Here is a 26,476-nt window from a genome sequence, read left to right as displayed (position 1 = left end):
GGGTTGAGTCTGTGCAGATCTGCTGTTTCCTCAAGTTTGCGGTGAAATGTCCACTTTTTGTTGAAACCAGAGTGTCCTCTAGTGGTAAGACTTGGCAGGCCAAGTCTATAGAAGTTGCAACCATTGTGGCTCAGGGGTATTCAGTTGTTTTTAGAGGTTGTAAGTTCTGCATGCTCAAACGCAATTAGAGGGAGGATAGTTTTATGTGAGATGGAAATGTAAAACTGAATGCAAAACCACATTAAGCCTATTTCCTTTTAAAGATAACTAAATGTTGAATCGTGAACTCAGCAGCTGTCTCACAGCAACAGGCACCCCTGAGCCAGCTTTGTGTGAGTCCTGATGCTGCTGTGTCGTGCTGTTGTGATTTCTGAGCAAGTCTCTTTTGCCTTTACACTGATATATTTTTCATAGCTTTGTACTATTTTGATTACTTTATGACTGTCTGACAAATCTCATATTCAGCAGGTCTGGAAGTAGAGTGACACAAACGTGTTCAGGTGAACGTTTACCCAAGAAGGCCATTTGTTAGGAATCAGATTGGTGCATTTATTTATGTAGAGAAGCACTCCTGTCTTCAGCTTCCTGCTGACTCAGATTTATCCGTCTTTGGCCAAAACCTTTCAGTGTGAAACGTGTCACTCGACGCATTGTGTTCTGCAGGTTTAAAGGTCTAACGTGAATGTTTTGGGATACTTTTCTTACTAAAATTACTACTAACTTGATTGGTTAAATTGTGATCTTTGTCCTCAAGATCCATTTAAGTTGTAAGTGATGTCATATACAAAAACTAATAAAACATTGGGGAAAATAATAAACTACTACTAACTGAATCCATATACATGTATAGAGTTGTACTGTTGAAACCAGTGTGGTAAAACTGGATGTTTATCTTTAACAATTTCTGTTGCTTAAACATTCAAAGACAATAAAAGTGCCTAACATAGAAAAACACGTGTTTGTCAGTGCCTGATTTACAGTGCCTGTAATAATAATGTTAACATGGTTTACAGAGTCCCTGAAGTTAGTGCAGGTGTGGTAGATTTACATGGAAAACCTGAGGTGCTGCTCATTTCACCGCTTTACAAAACTTGTGCAGTTTTGACCTTCTCATATCGATGTTTTTCAGGTATGAAAAGGAGCAATCTGTTACAAAACGTTTGGTACCACTAGTTCATAGCTGCTTCAGGGACGTTTCATAACTTCTTTGACCACTGATTAAATTAATTTTCTATAATCTGCCCAGTCTACTGCAAAAATGTACTTAAATGACTCCAGTCAATTTCTTCCTGCTAGAAGTGTAATCATGGTTATTTTGGTCTGATTAGGAGTCACAATCTCAGGTCATTTCATAAGATTCATCTGACCCAAATGGGACTAAGAAACCTACATAGAAATAAGGAATAATCTTTGGAAAACAAACCTTCTAGTTTTCTTTACAATCAGTTAAATCAGCTACTTTATATAAAGTTTGTTTCCAATAGAACAATGTGTCATAATCAGGGTTTTTCTGTATTTAAGTCAAGCGGAGATTTAGCCAGTGGCAGATTTTTCCCAGATCCGCCATAATATGGATAGTCCAACATCCTTGCACACAATCCTGGTTTTGGTAAGGTGTATACATCTCATCAGTCACACCATGTTCAAACACTCAAATGTAATAAAAGAAAGGGTACGCAGTAAAATCTCTACTGTACATAGAGTAAATACTCAAACACACACAGCATGGGAGAAAATTCAGCATTTTATTTTTTAAAAGCTTTTTATTTTTTCACAAACACTGTCCGTTCCAAATATCTAACAAACATTTACATTGTTCCATGTAGGTGACTGCTGTACATTTTGCTTTTCTAGAACAGTATTATTCTTTCCTTTGTTACTCATAAATTGATTCATTTCCAATTCAACGTTCATCCGTCATTGTAGATGATTTTTATTCACACTTGGGGCTAAGCTGCGCTCACAGGAAACATTGCTCACTGGTATCACAGCGGCTACTTTTCCCTACATGATTGCGCAGCTGGGCTTTGGAGTCCATCAGTAACTGAAACGAGCACTGGATAGAGAGCAAGCTATCAGGCAGGTGGTGACAGGCTATGTACCTGCAATCCCATCTGGTGTCACTTAGCTCAGGAAATTCATGAGGCTGACCATCATGCATTTCTCTCTGAATGTCATGCCAGTTTGTGTGCACGTATGATCCAGACTAAGAATCTAGTTTTTGAAAGACGTGAGAAAAGGCAATCAGCCTCAGAGCCTGACTTCACACTATCAACAATAAGGTTCAAACAATGAGCATTACAACGCACGTGTATTTGGCAACTTCCTGTATCCTTGTACAGACTCTGAGTGCTTGCCACTCATGGTGGCAGCGCCATCCTACCACTGACCAGGTGGGTGTGATATTCTAGCCCATGTTTTTCCAAAGCATTTTAAGCAGCGAGCCCTGCTTCCCTTATTATTATTTCCTCTTAAAACATTGCTGCCATGCATTCCAATGTTTAATTTGAATGGTTTTGCTGGTAAAGCTTACCATGAGCTTTTATGTGCTTCTCTAGAAAAGAATCATGCTTAGCTATCCCTTCTGAAATAACCAACAGGTTGCCTCGTTTATCTGAGTCCTCAGACCCCCCCGTTACTCCTCTGGTAAATATTCTATGTGGCAGTTAAAAGCAGAACTTCTGCATTAGTTTTCATGTATGACTGGTTCACCATAATGTTCTACTTTCTCTCTCTTTAATGGTCTTTGGATGGATCTTCAAAACCATCGTCTTTACACAAAGCTTTCTTCCAGCTGGAGACGCCAGTTTCTGTTCTGAATGCAGAGGACGGGGCATCTGGAAGGGTGAACTGGCAGCAGGCATAACAAAATACAGTCTCTACTGATGGAGTAGTCCAACCATGTGTCTTCTCTGTACCACGACTCATTACAATGCCTTCTTGCGCTTGCCATGTTGAATCTTGAAGAGAACCTTAAGGACAGGCTGCACAGGACCTCCTGTTCTTGTCTGGGAAATGTCTGGTGAGAAGCAAATTAAATAAAAGTTGGAGTCAATTGATTATCTTAACTTTGAACTTTTATTGCATTCAGAAACACTAAATCAATGCGGTGCATAATTCATTGAAACATAAAGACCATTTACAGAATGAAACGCATACCATCAGGTCCTATTGGAGCAGAATAATCTGGAAAGCAGCAAATTTATAATTATTTAACACTAGCCTACTGTCAGAATACTGACGCAAGCAGATATTGGTTTCCAAGATAGCTGCTGACCATCAGGTCCTGCAGGATCAGCACCGATGGGTGACTGGTGGCTCAGCAGCATGGAGAGGTGGGGGGTTAAGTCAACAACTTCACTCTGGTTGTCTGTATCAGAGAAAGTACTGTTCCAGATTGTGGCAAAAACATGGATCATGGATTCAGCTGAAACCATGCTGATCCTCGGGACCAGGTGCTTCCCTGCTCTCACACACCCAACTGCAATAAACGGGTGATTAACAGGCTTCTGGGTGGCATGCCGAGGAAATAATGCAACCATCTGAATCAGGTGTGGTGGACCTCGAAAACAGGAACAGCAATGGGCCCTCAGGACCCCGGTTAAGAAACACTGGTCTATAAGACCATATTGTTTATGCTGTAGATGTGGTGGTATGCGAAGCAATAAAAGTTAAAACCATTACATTAAAGCTGTGGTAAATCTAATCACCATGAGGTGTAGGACTTTAGTGACTTTACGTGGCATTTCACAAGATATTCATACTTTCCAGGGTTAAATGTTGTTGCTCTACCTAAATGATTTCTGACCTGATGGAAGAGGGACTGGAGGTGCCCTGATCTGGACCAGCTTCTGCTGCTGTCTCCCTGCCTAACACTGACCCTTCCTTTTCTAGTTCTCTATCACTGCCAAACATTATGGTTAAAATCAACACAAGTGCAAATTACAAAGACCGTGAATTAGCATCACAATTATTAGCAAAATGCTAACGGTCCTGTCCAAACACAAGAAGCGCATAATTTGTTTGCTTTGCTTCTTAATGTAATGTTTGCCAAACCTAAGCTAGATGGCGGCTGTGAGTAAACTGGGATTTATGAACTCCTCAAAACAAATATGGACGCCGCCATCTTGGTTTCAGCCGTTTTGGAGTTACTATAAAAGAGTCCGAGGGTAAACCGCTTTCGGCTACCAGTAGTTCCGCAGCCAAGTTGTGTAAATATCACGTTGGTGGTAAAAGCATGTTTTGTTGTTGTTTGAAGTGTAACTTTTTTAAATTATTGCATTTTAAATATCAGTGTTCAGTATATATGCATCTCAATAAATTAGAATATCATCAAAAATTGAATTTATTTCAGTAATTCAGTTAAAAATGTTTAGAGAATCGTCACACACAGGGCAATATTTCAAGTTGTTATTTATGTTCATTTTAATGATTATGGATTACAGCTAATGAAAAATCAAACCTGTTTTTCAGAAAATTACAATATTTCATAAAGCCATGCACATTTTGTACATTTTCAAAATTGCCCTACTCAGTTGCACATTTCATTTAATCATAGTATGCTATTTCTAATAAGTGTATAGTGTATTTAATTTTTATTTTCCCTTACTTTACAGTCTCTTATTCCTATGTTTAGTTTTTTTTATATATATTTCTTGTGTGTATCTGCATGCTTCCATTGTCTGTTACTTTGCTGCTGATGCTCCTCCCCACTGTGGGACAAAAAAGACATTTCTATATTATTTATTAAAAAAGGAATTTAAGATAAATTTAGCCTGAGAAGTATGTGCACATATTATTGTAAAGTACAGTATATGGACTCAGTACTTAGTCAGGACACCTTATGCATGAATTGCTGCATGAATGCAGAGTGGCATGGAGGTGATCAGCCTGTGGAACTACTGAGGTGTTAAGGAACCCCAGGTTGCTTAGAAAGTGGCCTGCGGTTGCACTTGATTTTATTTAGGGGTATTAGAGTAAAGGGTGCAAAATACAAATGCATGTCACATTGTTCTGATTTTTATTTGGAGATTAGTAAATTAGTGTGTGGAATAGTAAGCCTAGTACCTTGTAGACTGATTTTAAGACTGTTAAAGGTTCACCTTCCAGCAGAACAACCACCCTAAACATAGAGCCAGAATTACAATATAATATGGTTTAGAACAAAGCATATTCATGTGTTAGAATGGTCCAGTCAAAGTGCAGACCTCAACATAATTAAGAATCTGTGATAAGACTTGAAAGACTTTCGACAGAAAAAGAGTAATCACATACACAGACCACATTCTCAAGAATAAAAAAAAAATAACATTTTCCTCCCCTTTCACAATTAAGCACTACTTCCTGTTGCTCTGTCATAAAATCCTAATGAAATGCACTCAAAAGTTGGGTTGAAAATGTGACAAAATGCAAGAAGTTCATGGGTTACGAATATTATTGCAAGAGACTGTAACAGTCCTTTTCCTTTCCTCGTGTGAATTCATAAATTTGTAGGTTCAGTCAGTTTTGAAGACCCTGCCTGTCTCATTAAACATATGTATATCTCCAAAGTTAAGAAGCCTCTTAGGTAACAAATTCTAGCAAAAAAAGTATGAAAATTGTGACTGTTTGCCGAAGACTTTATGCAACATCTTACATGTGTCAATAAGTCCAGAGGAAATTCTTTTTGCATTACTTGAATCTAAAACATTAAACCCTCATGGACACCATTAGACCACTGCTGTATGGCATAGTTTACCAAAACATTTCTCCCTACTCAAGATCCCCTCAAAGGCACAAACACACTGGTGAGGGAGTCATGATGTGGAGTGTTTTCCATCTGCAGAGACATGGAGACTTGGCGTAAGTGAGAGAAATTAAAACGGACTGAATACTTTTAAAGGAAAATTTGTACATTTAATAAGAAGTGTGTTAACAAGCATAATCTTAACTAGAAATGCAAGAACTAGTCTGAAAGGTCTGAATTCACCCTGACGCAGAGCAGATCTGACCTACATAAAATTCTAATCCATTACTGGCCTAATTCATGTAAACTAGTTTGTAAGCACAGTCAATATAATGCTTGAAAAAGTTCAAGGGGTTTGGATATTTTGGCAAGGTGCTGTATGTTGCTGCCTAAATCCCATTTTGTCAACTTGCAGCCACAAACGTCAATGAATTGGGTGTGAAAGACCTACAGAAGCTAGTGGATGATTGAGAAGTGGAGGGAAATGATACACAGCTTTCAGTCTGGCATACCTTTCTATTTAAAGCCCCTTAATCTGGTATCTAAATAAAGTCAAGTCCATCCAACCTTCTTCAAAAGTCTCCTAATTGGTAAATAGAGTATTATCTGTTGTTTTCATGAATGAGTAACTTCACATGTGTCATCTGTCCTATTCTCAGGTGTCGTCTGTTAGGCAGTGCCTTTCTGTTGCTCATGCTGTCTTCTCTCTCCTCATTGGCCCTTTTATCTCGTCTCAGTCCTCATACAGATAGAGCATGGGATCAATCAAGCACTATTTCATGTATATTTAAATATATCATTGTAAGTCACTTTCAGCTCCAGTTACAATTATGTTCCCACCTTTTTTTGAACAGTGTTGAAGGCAGTAGATCAGGTGGAGGAGACGCTCGTCTGTTCTAGTCTCTGTTGATGCAGCTTTATTAATGCACGTTTCACAGCTAGTTACTGTCAGAGTTATGCGGAGTCCACACCTTAAGTCAGAAATCAGATGGATCTGGCTTTTAGAATGGTTTAATTAATCTTTTTTCTGTGATGTCACGTGACATCATCAACATGCAGTTTCAATATTATCTATAAATCTATGGTATCTTGTTTCTTGTCTCAGTCATATTAGATACAACCTATGCTCAGGCACACATTCTTGTATTTAAATCTAAATAATAGATTACTGAGGGTTAATTTCTGCTCAAGTGTACTCATGTTTTTTCACATAGTGTTAAAAGTCAGCAGAACATAATGGTTCTGGAGAATGTTCTGTGTTTAAATCACTGTTGATGTGTTCTCACAGATGCTTCAGATGCTACAGAAACTCAGTCCATTACGACATAAAGAAGAAACGAGAGACAGAAAACTCTGGCCAGTTGAGCTCAAGTTATGTAGATTTGAAATGTTTTATTTTCCAATTTGATCATTTTTTTAACTTTTTGAGTTGATTTTATTGTTTTTTTCTTTCTTATCAGGCACTAATCAATCTCATCAGGGCACTTTAGGAATGTGTGCCACTTCTCAAGTTTTTTGTTTGACTGGCAGTTTTCACCGTTTTTCACAGACTTGGTCTGATGATTGAAATCCGTGCAAAAAATAAGTTTTCTGAGACTCGGCATTGCTACAGTTCAGTATTGAATCTCTGCATCTGCAACAATATGCCTGCATTTTCTCTACCCTCGTTACATGCAGGGCTTTCACCTTGTTTTAATCATGTCACAGACATGAAATGATCAGGTTACACATTCCTTCATTTATAACTAAATGATTATGATGAGCTGAAATTTCATGAAGCCTACCAGCGTACTGGTCCGCAAAGGCCTTCCTTACTCAGGACCTTATAGGCGCACTAATCCTTCTGCTGGTCAAAGACTGTTTAACACCTCATAGTAGGTACTTTTATTTTAATTACTAAGACACTTCTGCAAAAAACAAACAAAGGAAATGATTGCCATGTGAAACAAATCAACCCATCTAGGAAAACAAAATGTTCACCTGTTCCATATAAATGAAATATCTATTTTTGTTTATTGTAAAATTGGTGTTTAAAATACAATACAGTATAATAGAATCTAAAAATGCTCATCATATGAATATGTAAATATGAATTTACAGAGGACCACTGGGGCAACAGGACATTGGCAGATGGATAGTGGATGTTTACATTTTAATGATAACTCACAGGATAATGAAGGAAACAAAGGAATTTGAGGATGACAACAGCAATGAAAACAGGGGCAACAACCGATGACCCGACAACGAAGGGACAGAACACAGAAACTTAAATACCACTGAGGTTAAAGGAACAACACCCGGGCGGTAGTCCTGATTATGGACACTGGAGAATGCTGGTGGAACTGCTGGAACCCTCGACAGAGATCTGGAGAGCGACGTGGATGCCAGGAGAACTCTTGAAGGAGTTCTGGAGAACAGCGCCAAACCATGGAGAGGCTCTGGAGACGTAGATGAAAGTATGTCTACATCCTCGTCGGAGAACTCAGGAGCAGGAACACGAGGCGGGTCCACCTGGACACCCTCGTTGAACCCCTCTTGAGCAGGAACCTGAACCCCTCAAACCCCTCACGAAACACATAAAAAGGAATGTGAGGCAATGATGGCGTAACCAGAAGTCTTGATGGCAATGAGGATGATGAAGGAGCAGGAGATGTACAAGGTCCTTCTCAAAAAATTAGCATATTGTTATAAAGTTCATTATTTTCCATAATGTCATGATGAAAATTTAACATTCATATATTTTAGATTCATTGCACACTAACTGAAATATTTCAGGTCTTTTATTGTCTTAATACGGATGATTTTGGCATACAGCTCATGAAAACCCAAAATTCCTATCTCACAAAATTAGCATATTTCATCCGACCAATAAAAGAAAAGTGTTTTTATTACAAAAAACGTCAACCTTCAAATAATCATGTACAGTTATGCACTCAATACTTGGTCGGGAATCCTTTTGCAGAAATGACTGCTTCAATGCAGCGTGGCATGGAGGCAATCAGCCTGTGGCACTGCTGAGGTCTTATGGAGGCCCAGGATGCTTCGATAGCGGCCTTTAGTTTTGGGTCTTGAGTCTCTCAACGTTCTCTTCACAATATCCCACAGATTCTCTATGGGGTTCAGGTCAGGAGAGTTGGCAGGCCAATTGAGCACAGTGATACCATGGTCAGTAAACCATTTACCAGTGGTTTTGGCACTGTGAGCAGGTGCCAGGTCGTGCTGAAAAATGAAATCTTCATCTCCATAAAGCTTTTCAGCAGATGGAAGCATGAAGTGCTCCAAAATCTCCTGATAGCTAGCTGCATTGACCCTGCCCTTGATAAAACACAGTGGACCAACACCAGCAGCTGCACGGCACCCCAGACCATCGCTGACTGTGGGTACTTGACACTGGACTTCTGGCATTTTGGCATTTCCTTCTCCCCGGTCTTCCTCCAGACTCTGGCACCTTGATTTCCGAATGACATGCAGAATTTGCTTTCATCTGAAAAAAGTACTTTGGACCACTGAGCAACAGTCCAGTGCTGCTTCTCTGTAGCCCAGGTCAGGCGCTTCTGCCGCTGTTTCTGGTTCAAAAGTGGCTTGACCTGGGGAATGCGGCACCTGTAGCCCATTTCCTGCACACGCCTGTGCACGGTGGCTCTGGATGTTTCTACTCCAGACTCAGTCCACTGCTTCCGCAGGTCCCCCAATGTCTGGAATCGGCCCTTCTCCACAATCTTCCTCAGGGTCCGGTCACCTCTTCTCGTTGTGCAGCGTTTTCTGCCACACTTTTTCCTTCCCACAGACTTCCCACTGAGGTGCCTTGATACAGCACTCTGGGAACAGCCTATTCGTTCAGAAATGTCTTTCTGTGTCTTACCTTCTTGCTTGAGGGTGTCAATAGTGGCCTTCTGGACAGCAGTCAGGTCGGCAGTCTTACCCATGATTGGGGTTTTGAGTGATGAACCAGGCTGGGAGTTTTAAAGGCCTCAGGAATCTTTTGCAGGTGTTTAGAGTTAACTCGTTGATTCAGATGATTAGGTTCATAGCTCGTTTAGAGACCCTTTTAATGATATGCTAATTTTGGGTTTTCATGAGCTGTTTGCCAAAATCATCTGTATTAAGACAATAAAAGACCTGAAATATTTCAGTTAGTGTGCAATGAATCTAAAATATATGAATGTTAAATTTTCATCATGACATTATGGAAAATAATGAACTTTATCACAATATGCGAATTTTTTGAGAAGGACCTGTAGACGGCGATAAAGATGACCGAGCAGGAGATGAACACACAAAACAGAACTAATAAGGAAACCACATAGCATTAATGAGCACAGGGAAATAAACTGAAGAAGGCAAGACATAAAGAACATAAAAAACAGCAGCGAAATAGTCAAAATACACAGACAAAAGAAAATCAAAGCCCAAACACCTTAGGATTGAGACCCAATAGAAACCCCGGATAAGATCAAAATGTTCACTCACATGTGGTGGAAAACAGTTTTTCTCACCTACTGCATGTAGCTCGGTCCACTGCAGTGTGCATGTTCATAAGTGATGTTATTAATCAATTACTCAATGAATTAGTGACCCTTTTTTAATCATATTTGCATTTTTTAATATAACATTTTTAATCATATCACCAACGATATCACGATATCACCGTGTCTTCCAGATGCTCCTTCCATTGGCACAAAGCTCTCATTAGTTCAGTTCATTTTAAAATGAAATGTCAAAAAAAGCATACCAAACAACAGGGTATTTGAGTAGAAAGAATAAACATGACCAGCAGAAAGTCAAAAACTGTTTACAATTTTGAGCTTATTTTTGACATCAAAGATCTACAGAGTCTGAACCTGGAATCATAAACAGGTTCTGTTTGTTTTTTAAATAATTACAAAATATCTTTATGTACAGTATTTGACTAATTGCAATGTAATTTTTAACCACAATCAATATGCTCTCCTTATCTGTCCGGTCCTCAGGTGACCCCCTGTCCTACCTGGAAACTGGTCATCATTAAACCACTGGAGTTTTATTAGGATTTCCTGCATTTCCTCTGTCCTCTGTGTCTCTTCTCTCTTCATTGTCCCAGTGAAATTGTCATGTCTCAGTCATGTTGGAGAATTGACAAATGATCAGGCACAAAATCTTTCATTTATGTCTAAAATGACTAAAGGTGACTTTATACTCAGAGCAAAATAATGGACTCACCTTTTTTCACAGTGTAATATAACCCGTAGATCAGGAGGTGGAGCAGGTCCTCTGCTTCAGTTGTTGGTCAACTCATGTCTTATGACATGAGTTGACAGAGAAAAAACAACAATACAGAGACAGACAACAGGTTCAATGTGGAGAAAACATGGACAGCAGAAAGTTTCTAACTTTCAGCTCATCATGGCAAAGCTATTTTTGACATGTTTAGTTATGTTGTGCAGAATGTTGTGCAGACATACGAATTCTTACTTTTTTTGTCGACTTGTCTTTCTTATCTTCCTCCTCCTGACTGGTGGTGTTGAAAGTGGAGGTTTACAAACAGATGATATTCAAACTGGGATGATCAGAGACATCAAAGATCTGCAGTCTGGTCCTGGAATCAGAAACTAGTTCTAGATTTGTCTAGTTTTTATAAAATGTTTTTATACTCAATGTCTGATCCAGAAACGAGTAATTTTTCATCATAACATTGAATCGTAAAGTTTGGTTTGTTATTGAAGGACTTACTCCACATGTTCTCATCTGTCTCATCTATCCGGGCCTCAGGTGACCCCCCCTGTCCCAAATACCTGAACCAGAATGACACACTGAATCAATAGAGCATGAATAACCAGTCCAGTAATTAGAATAAAAACCAGAGAGTAGAATGGACAAATAAAACATTAAATCTAAGTGACAGAACAGAAAGATTGTGCTTCACTGATGAACCATCATTATCGATGCGTGCTTCATCACAGCAAGCACCACAGAAAGTCAGTTCATTATAATAGTTTAAGAAAAGAGAACATAGGTTCAGATGTATGTAGAACTGAGAAGTGCAATTAAATATTTTCTTACTTTGTGATTTTCTTTGTCTTATCGTTCTCCTTTTATCTGGTGGTGATGGAGGTTAAGCTATATGTCAGAGTTCTGCAGGGTCCTGATAAGAAATAAAAAGATAGAAATTTGTTTGCTTCAACTACTGTTTGCAGAATGTTTACATTGTAGCACTTTTCATTTTGTATCATCTACATCTAAGAACTTTGTTCATTAGTTTAGTAAGGGACTACCTCCACATGCTGTTTATCTGGCTTATTCCTCCTGTGTTCAGGTGTCCCTAGGAACCTCTTCCCCATCATGGAATCCGAGATCACCAAGTGGAGTTCTGCCTTCCTAAATTAGAGTGATCCTAAATGATTAAATAAGTGAACCAACCTACAGTGAACCAACCTATAATAATTGTTTTATATTTAAATGAGATATTATTGTCTGTACTTTCTGAACATTTGCTCACCTTTTCCTCATATTGTGTAAAAGTCAGCAGCTCAGACGATGGTCCTCTGTTTATGTAACTGTAGATCTCATCAGCATCTTCCATCAGCTCAAAGCCCAGAGACTCAGATCAGCATAACATTCATTAATACATACAAGGACAACAGAGATGAAATCTGGCTTGCGAAAGGAGAGTACCTCTGCAGAAAGTTCTTCTCCATAAACTAGGCTTAAATATAAAGGTAGCTAAGCAATATTTTTAACTACGTCGGTGTCACGGCCCAGGTAAAAACAGTCAGTAACCCATCCAACCCATACTTACACACCCGAAGGCACATCTTCTGTCCCTCCTTGGAGATTTTAATTTGTACCAAACTGTGTGTTCTCACTCCTTTATGGATGTTAACTTAACCAGACAGTGTTGTCTCGGTTCCTTTACATTTAATGTTTTCCTCAGCACCATTGCCTCAATCTTTAGAGATTTTAATTTACACCCAGTATCGTTGTACCACTTTTTATAGATAATAGTTTGTCCTCCACTGCATTTTCACACACCATCCAGATAATAATTTGTCCCCAGTAGCATTGTCTCCTTTTTTAGAGACTTTGACTTGTCCTCAGATGTGTTCTCTCAAACTTTACATGCTAAAATGTGTTCCCTGCTGCGTTGTGTCTTCCTCTATTGGTTTTAGTCTATACTCAGCAGCATTTCTTTAGTCTGCAATCATTAGCTCAGTGTGAGTGTCTCGGAGTTTCAGTGTCTTGCCCAAGGACACTGTGACGTCTTCAGTCATGCCACCAACTGATCTGTGGATGAACAACTTCACTTCAGTGGAGCGCATCTGCCCTATTTCTCACTGTGTCTTGGAGCCATCCTTCAAGATTTTAATTTATACAGAGCAGCGTTGTCTCACTCCTTAGACGTTTAACTTGTCCCCAGAAGAAATGTCTCACTCCTTAGGCATTTTCATTTGTATTATACCTTATTGATTGGTTTTTATACCCAGCAGCATTGTCTAATTCCGCAGCCATTACCGTCTGAGTCTGTGTCTTGCCCAAGGACACTTTGCGTGTGGACATGAAGGCTTTGGGATCGAGCTACAAACTTTTAAATCCATGGACAAACAGAGTTTCTAAAGGAAACCAAAGTTGCCCCATTTTTCACTGTCTCTTGCTGTCATCCTTAAAGATTTCAAATTGTCCCCAGCAGTGCTGTCTTACTAAATTTTTATTTGTCCCTAGCAACGTAGTCTCACTCCTTAGAAAATAAATTTGTCTCCAGCAGTGTTGTCTTACTCCTTAGACATTTTTATTTGTCCTTAGTAACTTGTCGCACTCCTTAAACAAGTCAAGTTTTCCCCAGCATCGTCGTCTCACTCTTTAAATTTGTCTCCAACAATGTTGTGTTATGCCTCACTGATTGGGATTTTACACCCACCAGCTTTGTCTAAGTACGTAGCCATTACCACCCAAGTCTCAGTGCTTTGCCCAACGACAATGTGACGTGTGGACTGGAGGCTATAGGGATAAAGCCAACAACTGATCTGTGGATAAACAGCTTCACCTCAGGGACCCAGAGCTGCCCTTACCTAATTGGCTCTTGCTGTCATCCTCAAGGATTTTTATTTATACCCAGCTGGTTGTCTTACTCCTTAGAAATGGGTATTTGTCCCCAGCATCGTAGTCTCACTCCTTTGAAATTTTTATTTATCACCAGCAACGTTGTCTTATTCCTTTGAAACTTAAATTTGTCACCAGCAGTGTTGTCTAACTCCTTAGAAAATTTAATCTGTCACCAGCACGTCGTCTCATTCCTTAGTGATTGACATTTTTTACCAGTGGCGTAGTCTCACTCCTTAGAAATTTGAGTTTATCTCCAGCAATGTTGTCTCATTCCTTAGAGATTGACATTATATAACAAGTGGCGTAGTCTCACTCCTTAGAAATTTGAATTTGTTACTAGCAACGTTGTCTCATTCCTTAGAGATTGACATTTTTTACCAGTGACGTAGTCTCACTCCTTAGAAATTTGAATTTGTCTCCAGCAACGTTGTCTTATTCCTTTCAAACTTAAATTTGTCACCAGCAGTGTTGTCTAACTCCTTAGAAAATTTAATCTGTCACCAGCACGTCGTCTCATTCCTTAGTGATTGACATTTTTTACCAGTGACGTAGTCTCACTCCTTAGAAATTTGAATTTGTCTCCAGCAACGTTGTCTCACTCCTTAGAGATTGACATTTCTTACCAGTGACGTAGTCTCACTCCTTAGAAATTTGAAATTGTGACAATAAACGTTGTCTCATTCCTTAGAGATTGACATTTTTTACCAGTGGCGTAGTCTCACTCCTTAGAAATTTGAATTTGTCTCCAGCAACGTTGTCTCATTCCTTAGAGATTGACATTTTTTACCAGTGGTGTAGTCTCACTCCTTAGAAATTTGAATTTGTCTCCAGCAACATAGTCTTATTCCTTAGAGATTGACATTTCTTACCAGTGATGTAGTCTCACTCCTTAGAAATTTGAAATTGTGACAATAAACGTTGTCTCATTCCTTAGAGATTGACATTTTTTACCAGTGGCATAGTCTCACTCCTTAGAAATTTGAATTTGTCTCCAGCAACGTTGTCTCATTCCTTAGAGATTGACATTTTTTACCAGTGGCGTAGTCTCACTCTTTAGAAATTTGAATTTGTCTCCAGCAACGTTGTCTCATTCCTTAGAGATTGACATTTTTTACCAGTGGCGTAGTCTCACTCCTTAGAAATTTGAATTAGTCTCCAGCAACATAGTCTTATTCCTTAGAAATTGAATTTTTTCTTACCAGCAATGTTGTCCCCAGCAACTTTGACTTCCTCCTCAGAAATGTACATTTTCTCCAGCAGTGTTGTCTCACTGTTTAGAAATGTAACTTTTATTTACTAGCAGCGTTGTCTTACTTCTTAGAAATTTTTATTTTCTCCAGAAGTGTTGGCTCACTCCTTAGAAACTGACATTTTTTTTTTACCAGCAATGTTGTCTCACTCCTTAGAAGTTTTTATTTGTCCCCCGCAACTTTGAATTACTCCTCGGAAGTTAAAATTTTCCCCAGCAGTGTTCTCACTCCTTAGAATTTAGTGTTTGTCTTCAGCAGTGTTTTCTTACTCCACAGAAATTAAAACTTTTTTACCAGCCGCATAATCTCAATACTTAGAATTTTTCAATTGTCACCAGCAGTGTTGTCTCACTCCTAATAAATTTTATTCATTTTTACCAGCGGCGTTGTCTCACTCCTTAAAAACTGAAATTTGTTTTTACCAGCAGCATTCTCCTTAGAATGTAGTACTTGCCCCCAGCAGTGTTGTCTCACTCCTTACAATTTTTAATTTGTCCCCAGCAGCGTTGTCTCACTTCTTAGAAATTTAAATTTTCCCCAGCAGCGTTGGCTCACTCCTTAAAAACTGACAATTTTTTGACCAGCAGCATTCTCCTTAGAATTTAGTACTTGGCACCATCAGTGTTGTCTCACTATTCAGAAATTAATTTTTTTTGCCAGCAGCGCAGTCTCACTCCTTACAATTTTTTATTTGTCCCCAGCAGCGTTGTCTCACTCATTAGAATTTTTTTTTTTTTTATACCAGCAGCACTGTGTCACTCCTTAGAGGTTTTCAGTTGTAATGCTCAAAAAAGTATCAATATGCCTGTCACCACTCTCACTTGGCTTTTTGGTGAAAGATGTTACCTCAGTCTTGGCCCAGATCTTAGTGCCAAATCCAGCAGCGGGATAAAGAAAAGCCCCGGTGCAAGGCGCTACCTAAGGCATCCCCAGTCCTGCCAGACTTAGAAACATTTAAAAACCAAATTCTAGCAACGGCCTAAAGAAAAGCCCCGGTGCAAGGCGCTACCTAAGGCATCACCAGTCCTACCAGATCTCTTAACGTTTGAAAACCAAAATCCAACAGCGGGATAAAGAAAAGCCCTGGTGCAAGGCGCAGCCTAAGGTATCCCCAGTCCTGCCAGACTTAGAAACATTTAAAAACCAAATTCTAGCAGTGGCCTAAAGAAAAGCCCCGGTGCAAGGCGCTACCTAAGGCATCACCAGTCCACTAGACTTCTTAACATTTTAAAACCAAAATCCAGCAGCGGGATAAAGAAAAGCCCCGGTGCAAGGCGCTACCTAAGGCATCCCCTGTCCTGCCAGACTTAACATTTAAAAACCAAAATCCAGCAGCAGGATAAAGAAAAGCCCCGGTGCAAGGCGCTACCTAAGGCATCCCCAGTCCTGCTAGAAAGCCATTAGCTTTAAAAACAAATGATCTCCAGATGTAACTATTTTCAGAAGGTCTTTCAGCCATCAGTGATCACAGATCTAATCGGAGTCGCTGTCGTAGTTGTAGTTGTAGCTTGGTCTAAACCACCAGGGGAAGATGCAGCTCTCTCCACGAGACGTTGAAGGCTTTGGCTCCACCAAGTCCTCTTCACTAACTGTTCGTCCAACGTAGCTGATACCAGAGGGTGGGGGAGTAGGCACTCGATGGTGTAGCTCCTCTTGCAGGACTCCTGCAGGGCACTTCTTAGCAGGGTGCTCCTCCTCAGGTCCGCACTCCCTTTTCCTCTTTTTGGAAATGCAGGGGGCCGCTGTGGTGGTAGCTGGGTCCTCTTCAAAACTTCCCTGATGGCATGGGGAGGTCCCTCGAAGTGCGCTGTCTTCTGGACGCTCTAGAGGGTCTTCCTGCGGGTCTAGTCCACAAAGGAATTTGAAGTGGGGAGGAAGCACCTTGCCAAAGTGAATTTGCGGGGAAAGGTCACCCTCTTCTTCCTCAGAGCTAATGTAAAAATTCGTAGATTCCTCAACGTCCAACAGAGAACCAAAACTCAACTCCTGACTCGACTCTGACTCCTGATCATCACTAATGTCTCCCTGCTCTTCCGAAGAAATCTCATCAGAAACAATACATGGAGAATCCACACTAGATACCTCTGACTGAGAAACTCCTGAAAGACAACCACCACTAGACTCTTCTGACTCCTCATCATCACTAACGTCTCCCTGCTCTTCCGAAGAAATCTCATCAGAAACAATACATGGAGAATCCACACTAGATACCTCTGACTGAGAAACTCCTGAAAGACAACCACCACTAGACTCTTCTGACTCCTCATCATCACTAACGTCTTCCTGCTCTTCCGAAGAAATCTCATCAGAAACACTACATGGAAAGTCCACACTAGATACCTCTGACTGAGAAAGTCCCAAAAGAGAACCACAACTAGACATTTCTGACTCCTCATCACTAGAATCTACCTCATCCTCAGACACATCTCCAAAGTATTGCAAATCTTTACCCTTACCTCGGTTTCCAAACCGCACAGGGAATCCATCAGCTGGAAGCTCCACGGTGTGGGCTGTGAAGAAAAAAACAATACACTACTTCAAAATCTAAGGCTTCAGAAAATTTTTGATTAAAACCTGAAATAAAAAGTAGCTTAACTCAGGATTGTAAATGTGTTTGTTTGTCTGATTTTAGTAGATTTAATCAATAATAACATTAGTCAGATGTGATTATACAATAATTACTTGAACATGGGCATTTCATAGTTAGAAAACTACAAACGTATTTAAACCAAGAAACACATAAAAACAAATTTCTGCATAAAACGAGAATGGTGAAAAATGTTCACAACATGCCACAACAGATAACACTTTTTCATATAACACACTCTCAAAATTGATGACCTCATGAACTACTCAAAGGAATAAACCCTAAAGGAGCTTTACCTTTGATACCAGTCAGTCATTACTGACAACAAATCAACGTTTGATATGTTAGTAAAACATTTACAAAAATAAATTCATCTGCTACCAACCGTGTGGAGGAGGACTTTTTCTTAACTGATAAACCACCTATAAAATATTGTACCATTAGTGGTAATGAAATAAAACACTGCAACAAGTTACTGTTAATTCTGATATTTCTATCAAGAAGTAGGTTAGACTGGGGCTAGTTGTCACAAGTTTTACTCTTGCATGAATTGTTAATTATTGGAACTTCCTTAATTAAACATTCCCTCTTTATGTCTAAGTTTAAGATGATGGACTAAAATGTGTATACTTTTCTTTTTTTCAATAGACTTGCTATGGAGCTGGTGGTCCCTGTAGTTGTCATTAAAGCAATATAACTATTTATTTGTCTCAGTTAAAGACATCAATAAGTTTAAAAAGTGCATCATTCCTGATCCACTATAAATAAACATGAATTTGTGTCAGTGTTCATTTTTGTTGATTATTGTCAAATATTCTGTTTTTCAGTAGTGAAATTAAGCAACATAAAATTAAGCCATAAAAGCAACTGAAAACACATTCAACATTTCATAACAGTAATTTTTAAAGAAATGCACAGGAGGGACACAGTCATGGTTTTGCAAGTTACAAGTAAGTCTCAAATCTTTCCATTCAAGTCTCGGGTGAAATCCAGAGGAAATGGCCTGAACTCGTATAGCACTTTATAAAGTCCGAGGACCCCAAAGCACTTTACAGTTCAATCAGTCATCCACACATTCATACAAACAGAAGTGAGGCTGCCATACAATTGGCGCCACCGGGCCTTCTGACCACCATCAGCAGGCAAGCCGGCTGAGACAGACAGCGGGGGTTTAAACCAGCATAACATACAGCATAACATAAAAATGTAAAAATTATAGCTATTTTGTAAAATTGTTCTAGTTCACCTACTTCATGGATTACTTACCTTTTAATGGAATATTATATTATTAGATTAGAGAGACTCGTTGCATTTAAGTTATATCTCATTAAAAGGCCTTTTGAAATGCAAAGATTTTAGTTTATTGAAATTTCTATTTCTAAAAACTTTCTATGAACTTTTTAGAAGTTGAGGTTTGGACTGTTTTTGGACAAAAAATAAGTGAAGGTGTCGGTTTGAAGCAGATAATTTTGATGGGACCTTTTCACTAGTTTCGTGTAAGACATCAAGTATTTTCAAGTTAAATGGGTCAAGTCCAAGTGAAGTACCAAGTCATTTGTGATTTTACACATCAAGTTAAATTTAGTTCAAGTCATTAAATTTGAACCTAATGTTCTCATACTATGGAGTTAAATTTGTCTCAATATTATTCAATCAAACAAAAAACTAATCTCAATCAAAAAAAACCTAATCTCAATCAAAAAAATAATATTCAATCAAAAAAAACTAATCTCAATCAAAACATATTAAGTTGTGATCAAAACTTTCAGAGTTTTTTCTCACAAAGAGAAAAAAGTTATTTGCAAAACATAAACTTTTATTTGCGCAGGTCAACAATCTTTGGTTACGAGTCTCGCTTTTTTAGTTTTGACGCTCTCTGTTTTTGGTTGAACTTAAAGAATTTTGAGTTCTGGAAACATGAACATCCTGGGCGGGGCCTAAAGACGAACGATGTAAGACGTTTCCCTATTGGTTAGCACTGACTAAAGCAGCAGACTCTGATCCCCCGCATCTCTGAACTTCTGCTCGAACCGCAGGGCTTGCAGCGTCGCTTCAGTGAGGAGACATCAACTATACAGAAGAAAACTGCGGTCAAGTGAGCCGAAAGTCAGAAATACGCGGTGACGTCAGCCGACACCAGCTCTCTCTTAAAGATTAACGTCGCGCATACAAGGCGCATTACGGTAATGGAGCAGAAAGGACGCAGATCCTGGCAACGGTTGAGAAAGTAAGAGGAAAACAGAAAAGTAACCTTCAGAACATTTATATTAATTACATTTTTACAACTTTCACATTCATGTTTTATGTAAAAGAATAAATATTTTATATTTTACTGTACAGTTTTGGAGAAATATCTTGTCAAAATACCTCAAAATGCTCAACCATTATATGCATTTGTCCCACTTTCAGGAATTTATTTCTCCAAAACCATGAGAGGTGACAACACAATCTCTTCAGATTATATTAGAGGGTTATCTATATTATAACCAGAATTAGTATTTCATAATAAAAGTTTTGCAAATAACTTTTTTCTCTTCGTGAGAAAAAACTCTGAAAGGTTTGATCACAACTTAATATTTTTAGATTGAGATTAGTTTTTTTTGATTGAATATTATTTTTTTTGATTGAGATTAGTTTTTTGTTTGATTGAATAATATTGAGACAAATGTAACTCCATAAGTATGTTCTGTGATATTTTAATTCAAAAAACATTAACAAAATTACTCTGACCAAACAAATTTACATCTGAAAATTTCTCAAAGGCTACCAGGTCAAATGTGTCATATCAAATGATTTTTACAGCACCCTATGATGTGGCAGTAAGCCACAGCCTACCCTTTACCCTATGCTCACAAATCTTTTATCCTGCTCAACAGGTACTTTTTAATTCCTTCTTAATAGCCAAGGATAAGACGCATAATATATTCCTTACTACTGTAACATGAATCACAAAATAGTTTTGACTAAACTTATATCATCTAATTCATTAAATTCACACAGCCAAAGCCAACCTGACACCCATCAGTAAATCCTACAGTATAAATAATCACATACTCACACACATGTAGCCTACAGTAGAAATGTCCATCTATAAAGGTAAGTGTTTAAAGACTGGATAACTAAACAGAATGACACAAGTGGCCTTTCCCAACAGGCCCAAAACCAGGGACTCCTGCACAAAGATTATTGTTTAACTGGTTTAGAAACCTATATCCAGAGTTGAAATGGTCACAATTTTTTGTCTGGGGATAAGGCAATTTAATTTTTTTCCTTTGCAGCACCAGAGTTATCAATCGGAGTTATTTATTGCTTATGTGTTAAAAAGACAAGCAATTGGTCAGGAAAATATTTACAGTACTACAGTGGCTTGTGAAAGTATTCATACCCCTTGAACTTTCCACATATTGTCACATTACAACCACAAACATAAATATTATTGGAATTTTGAAAGACCAACATAAAGTGGTATGCAATTGTGAAGTGGAACCAAAATTATACATTATTTGTTTTTTGTTTTTTTTTACAATTAAAAATAATCAATACTTTGTAGAACCACCTTTAGCTGCAATTACTCCTGCAAGTCTTTTAGGGTATGTCTCTACTAGCTTTTCACATCTAGTGACTGAAATTATTGCCCATTCTTCTTTGCAAAACAGCTGCAGCTCAGTCAGATTAGATGGAGAGTGTTTGTGAACAGCAGTTTTCAGATCATGCCACAGATTTCCGATTGGGTTTAGGTCTGGACTTTGACTGGGCCATTCTAACACATGAATATGTTTTGTTTTAAACCATTCCACTGTAGCCCTGGCTTTATGCTTAGGGTCGTTGTTCTGCTGGAAGGTGAACCTCCGCTCTAGTCTCAAGTCTTTTGCAGACTCCAACAGGTTTTCTTCCAAGATTGCCCTGTTTTTAGCTCCATCCATCTTCCCATCAACTCTGACCACCTTCCCTGTCCCTCCTGAAGAGAAGCACCTCCAGAACATGATGCTGCCACCACCATATTTGACAGTGGGGATGGTGTGTTCAGAGTGATGTGCTGTGTTAGTTCTCCACCACACATAGCGTTTTGGATTTTGAGTTTGGATTTTGAGTTTAATTTTGCTCTCGTCTGACCAAAGCACCTTCTTCCACATGTTTGCTGTGTCCCAACATGGCTTCTGGCAAATTGCAAACAGGACTTCTTATAGTTTAACAATGGCTTTCTTCTTGCCACTCTTCCATAAAGACCACATTTGTGCAGTGCATGACTAATAGTTGTCCTATGGACAGATTCCCCCACCTGAGCTGTGGATCTCTGCAGTTCATCCAGAGTCACCATGGGCCTCTTGGCTGCATCTCTGATCAGTGCTCTCCTTGTTCGGCCTGTAAGTTTAGGTGGACGGCCTTGTCTTGGTAAGTTTACAGTTGTGCCATACTCTTTCCATTTCCGGATGATGGATTGAACAGAGCTCCGTGAGACGTTTAGAGCTTGGGAAATCTTTCTATAGCCTAAGCTTGCTTTAAATTTCTCAACAACTTTATCCCTGACCTGTCTGATTTGTTCCTTGGACTTCATCATGCTGTTTGCTCCCCAATATTCTACAACCTCTGAGGCTGTCACAGAGCAGCTGTATTTGTACTGAGATTAGATTACACACAGATGGACTCTATTTAGTCATTAGCAATCATCAGGCAACGTCTGAAGGCAATTGGTTGCATTCAGAGTAAAGGGGGCTGAATACTTTTGCACACCGCACTGTTTAGTTTTTTATTTTTAAAAAATGTTTTCAATCACGTATAATTTTTGTTCCACTTCACAATTGTATTCCACTTTGTGTTGGTCTTTCACAAAAAATTCCAATAAAATATATTGATTGATGTTTGTGGTTGTAATGTGACAATATGTGGAAAGGTTCAAGGGGTATGAATACTTTTACAAGCCACTGTATATCAACACGTTATTATTACTCTTTCATATGGGTCATTTATGGGTGATCACAGCTTTATGCAATTATTTACAGAAACCTGAAAATCAGATAAGGGATGCTAACAGACCAGCAGTAAACTCATTAAAATGTCCAAACATTATGTTGTTCTTAATACTTCTGACTGAATTCAACATAACATATCTTCTCAAACCAGACATAACTGTTTAAATCACTAAAGCACTGTTAAAATCTCCCACAATATTTTGTTAATATGATATGATACACTACTTAGATGCAAAGGGCCAAAACGGTGTCTTATCTTAAAAAAACTAAATTAACTAAACAATTTAGCAAATCAGTAATATTAATACAGTGTCATTTAAAGTTTCTTACAAGTATAAAGTTGTTTGTTGTTATTTAATCAATGTATCCATGGAGACCAAATATTTTTGTTTTTCATGCCTTGCTTCACAAACAGGCCAGGCACCGCCTTTTTTCAAAACGTCTCTCAAACCAAAATAACAGGTTACTTATTTTCAAATCACTTAATTACAGTTAGCATTGCTGATATTTCCCCACAAATTTCATTAAACTGATAAATGAATCAAAAAATCTATTCTCCCAAAATACCTGCAAACCACGAAATCTTATTAACTTTTATTTCTATTTCTTAATAACAATAATAAATAATTTAGAGATACTATTGGAAACACATTGTCTTTTTAAATGTTTTGAAAGTATTATGCTTTTTAATGTATTTTAAACAATGTATCCATGGAGACCAAATACATTTTATTATTCCAAATAATTCCAAACAAATGGTCCAAGCACCATGTAGTTTTCCATGTACTCCACACCAAATTTAACAAAACTGATTCTCATAAACCATTAAACCATAAGACATTTTGTATTAATCATTACACTCCTGTAAGCATTCATGACATTTCTGGAATTAAATCTAAACCAGACAAACTAAACATTTAGGAATATTATTGGAAACACATTTTTAAGTGGTTTAATAAAATTCTACTAACATATCTATGGAAACCAAATATGTTTATCAGGGCATTTTTCAAAAAATGGGTCAAACACCACCAGGTTTTCTAAGCCTGGAACAGTAAATTCAACAAAACAGATTTTTTCCACAATACTTTCTATCAAATACCTACACTGCTGTTAACATCCCAGACATTTCTTCACAAATTTCATTAAACTAACAAATTAATCACAAAATAGTTTTTTCACACCCATGTATGCTGTTAGCATTCTTAAATTTCCAGTGAAATACCATTTACTCATAAACATGGTACACCCCCAGAAATGCAAAGCAGACCTATCCAATCCTATCTAAGGTTTTCAAACAAATTTTCCAAAACTTCCAAACATTGGGCACCAAATTAATCAAAACAGATTTTCTCAGTTTCTTGTATTTTTTTGAATAACGTAACCCATGATAGCATTCCTGACAATATTTTTTAAATAACATCTCCTAATCTCCCTTACTTGAAAAAAATAATTAAACTAAACAAGTCAATTATTTGTTATTATTGTAAGTAAATGGTTTCTTCAATCCTTTTAAAAAAATTTCACCTATTTAATGTATTTTAATCACAGTATCCATGGAGACCAAATATTTTTGTTTTTCATGCCTTGCTTCACAAACAGGCCAGGCACCACCTTTTTTCAAAACGTCTCTCAAACCAAAATAACAGGTTACTTATTTTCAAATCACTTAATTACAGTTAGCATTGCTGATATTTCCCCACAAATTTTAGTAAACTGATAAATGAATCAAAAAATCTATTCTCCCAAAATACCTGCAAACCACGAAATCTTATTAACTTTTATTTCTATTTCTTAATAACAATAATAAACAATTTAGAGATACTATTGGAAACACATTGTCTTTTTAAATGTTTTGAAAGTATTATGCTTTTTAATGTATTTTAAACAATGTATCCATGGAGACCAAATACATTTTATTATTCCAAATAATTCCAAACAAATGGTCCAAGCACCATGTAGTTTTCCATGTACTCCACACCAAATTTAACAAAACTGATTCTCATAAACCATTAAACCATAAGACATTTTGTATTAATCATTACACTCCTGTAAGCATTCATGACATTTCTAGAATTAAATCTAAACCAGACAAACTAAACATTTAGGAATATTATTGGAAACACATTTTTAAGTGGTTTAATAAAATTCTACTAACATATCTATGGAAACCAAATATGTTTATCAGGGCATTTTTCAAAAAATGGGTCAAACACCACCAGGTTTTCTAAGCCTGGAACAGTAAATTCAACAAAACAGATTTTTTCCACAATACTTTCTATCAAATACCTACACTGCTGTTAACATCCCAGACATTTCTTCACAAATTTCATTAAACTAACAAATTAATCACAAAATAGTTTTTTCACACCCATGTATGCTGTTAGCATTCTTAAATTTCCAGTGAAATACCATTTACTCATAAACATGGTACACCCCCAGAAATGCAAAGCAGACCTATCCAATCCTATCTAAGGTTTTCAAACAAATTTTCCAAAACTTCCAAACATTGGGCACCAAATTAATCAAAACAGATTTTCTCAGTTTCTTGTATTTTTTTGAATAACGTAACCCATGATAGCATTCCTGACAATATTTTTTAAATAACATCTCCTAATCTCCCTTACTTGAAAAAAATAATTAAACTAAACAAGTCAATTATTTGTTATTATTGTAAGTAAATGGTTTCTTCAATCCTTTTAAAAGAATTTCACCTATTTAATGTATTTTAATCACAGTATCCATGGAGACCAAATATGTTTGTTGGCGCATTTTTTAAATGGCCAAGCACCTTTTAATTTTCTAAGAATTGGACTCCAAATTCAACAAAGTTTTCTTCAAATTGAACACAGTTAACATCCCTAACGTTGCCAGCACAATTCAGTTAGCACACCATTTTAGCATTGATTTTTGAATTTCTTGCAAAACACACAATCACAAAATAAACTTAACAATTTACTAACATTTAGTAACAACTTGTTTATTAAAATAGTAGAAAAATGACATTAACCTTCTAGCACGTGCTCCTCTGGGCGCCAACGCATCTTCAGCTGTTTAGCTTTGCACCAACTTCTTCAGCTGGTTAGCTTAGCACGGTCTTCTTCAGCTGGTTAGTTTAGCACGGTCTTCTTCAGCTGGTTAGCTTTGCACCAACTTCTTCAGCTGGTTAGCTTAGCACGGTCTTCTTTAGCTGGTTATCACAGCACAGGTTTCTTCAGCAGGTTAGCTTAGCACAGATTTCTTTTCCAAGTTCAAACCGTCCGAGGCTTTTGAGGCTCCTTCAGGTGTATCCTTTCACAAAAGGGACGATTTTAGAATGTGAGGGCCTTTTAAAGACATTCAGACACAAACATTCCGTTTCCATGGCTTCCACGGACCAACGTACGTTGGTGTGCCTGAGAGAATTCGGAACACTAAAGCCTGCTAATTGCACTAGCTAATTATCTTCCTGTAGTACCAGATTCATCCTCGAATATAGGTTTTTGTTCAGTCAGGGCTCACATTTAACAAGGCAAGTTTACATGTTTTAATTTAAAATGGTCTATAATATGTACGCTAGCTCACTTATTTGATAGAAAGATACTGGGAAAACATTTTAGCCCAATAATAATTTAAAACAATAATACTAACAATAATAATTATTATTATAATTATAAGTATTTTTAAAGGGCAAGTTTGCTAAGATGGGCATCTGAACAAAGCCTTTGGGTCTTTAAATCTGTCTGAATCTCTTCTGAAGTCACCAGCCACCATGAACCATCAACAGGTTGGTAAGGGATGTAAAAAATAATCCAAAGTTTGTTAGAGAACTGAAATAAAGAGTGACATCTGGAGTTACCAAGTGTTGCTAATAACAATTAGAAACTAT

At 37.8% G+C, this 26,476-nt stretch overlaps 1 long non-coding RNA gene across 2 annotated transcripts; it reads right to left on the bottom strand.

Annotated features, from left to right (window-relative positions):
- Window positions 1-1,726: 1,726 nt before the first annotated feature.
- Window positions 1,727-25,926, bottom strand: LOC124866483. Of its 2 annotated transcripts, XR_007037836.1 has the most exons (8): window positions 25,619-25,926; window positions 17,508-17,561; window positions 12,201-12,287; window positions 11,977-12,079; window positions 11,765-11,846; window positions 11,435-11,496; window positions 10,713-11,300; window positions 1,727-3,019 (listed from the first exon to the last, which is right to left on the bottom strand). It is a non-coding gene; the product is annotated as an uncharacterized LOC124866483 (long non-coding RNA). The 2 variants fall into 2 exon arrangements; XR_007037835.1 differs by lacking the exons at window positions 10,713-11,300; window positions 11,435-11,496; window positions 11,765-11,846; ... (2 more) ...; window positions 17,508-17,561; window positions 25,619-25,926 and adding exons at window positions 3,160-6,464; window positions 6,566-6,696; window positions 7,510-7,632; window positions 8,000-8,501.
- Window positions 25,927-26,476: the final 550 nt, after the last annotated feature.

The sequence above is a fragment of the Girardinichthys multiradiatus genome, chromosome 4, assembly GCF_021462225.1.
Source record: "Girardinichthys multiradiatus isolate DD_20200921_A chromosome 4, DD_fGirMul_XY1, whole genome shotgun sequence".
In the NCBI taxonomy this organism is placed as follows: Eukaryota; Metazoa; Chordata; class Actinopteri; order Cyprinodontiformes; family Goodeidae; genus Girardinichthys; species Girardinichthys multiradiatus.
This window is presented reverse-complemented; position numbering and strand designations above follow the sequence as displayed.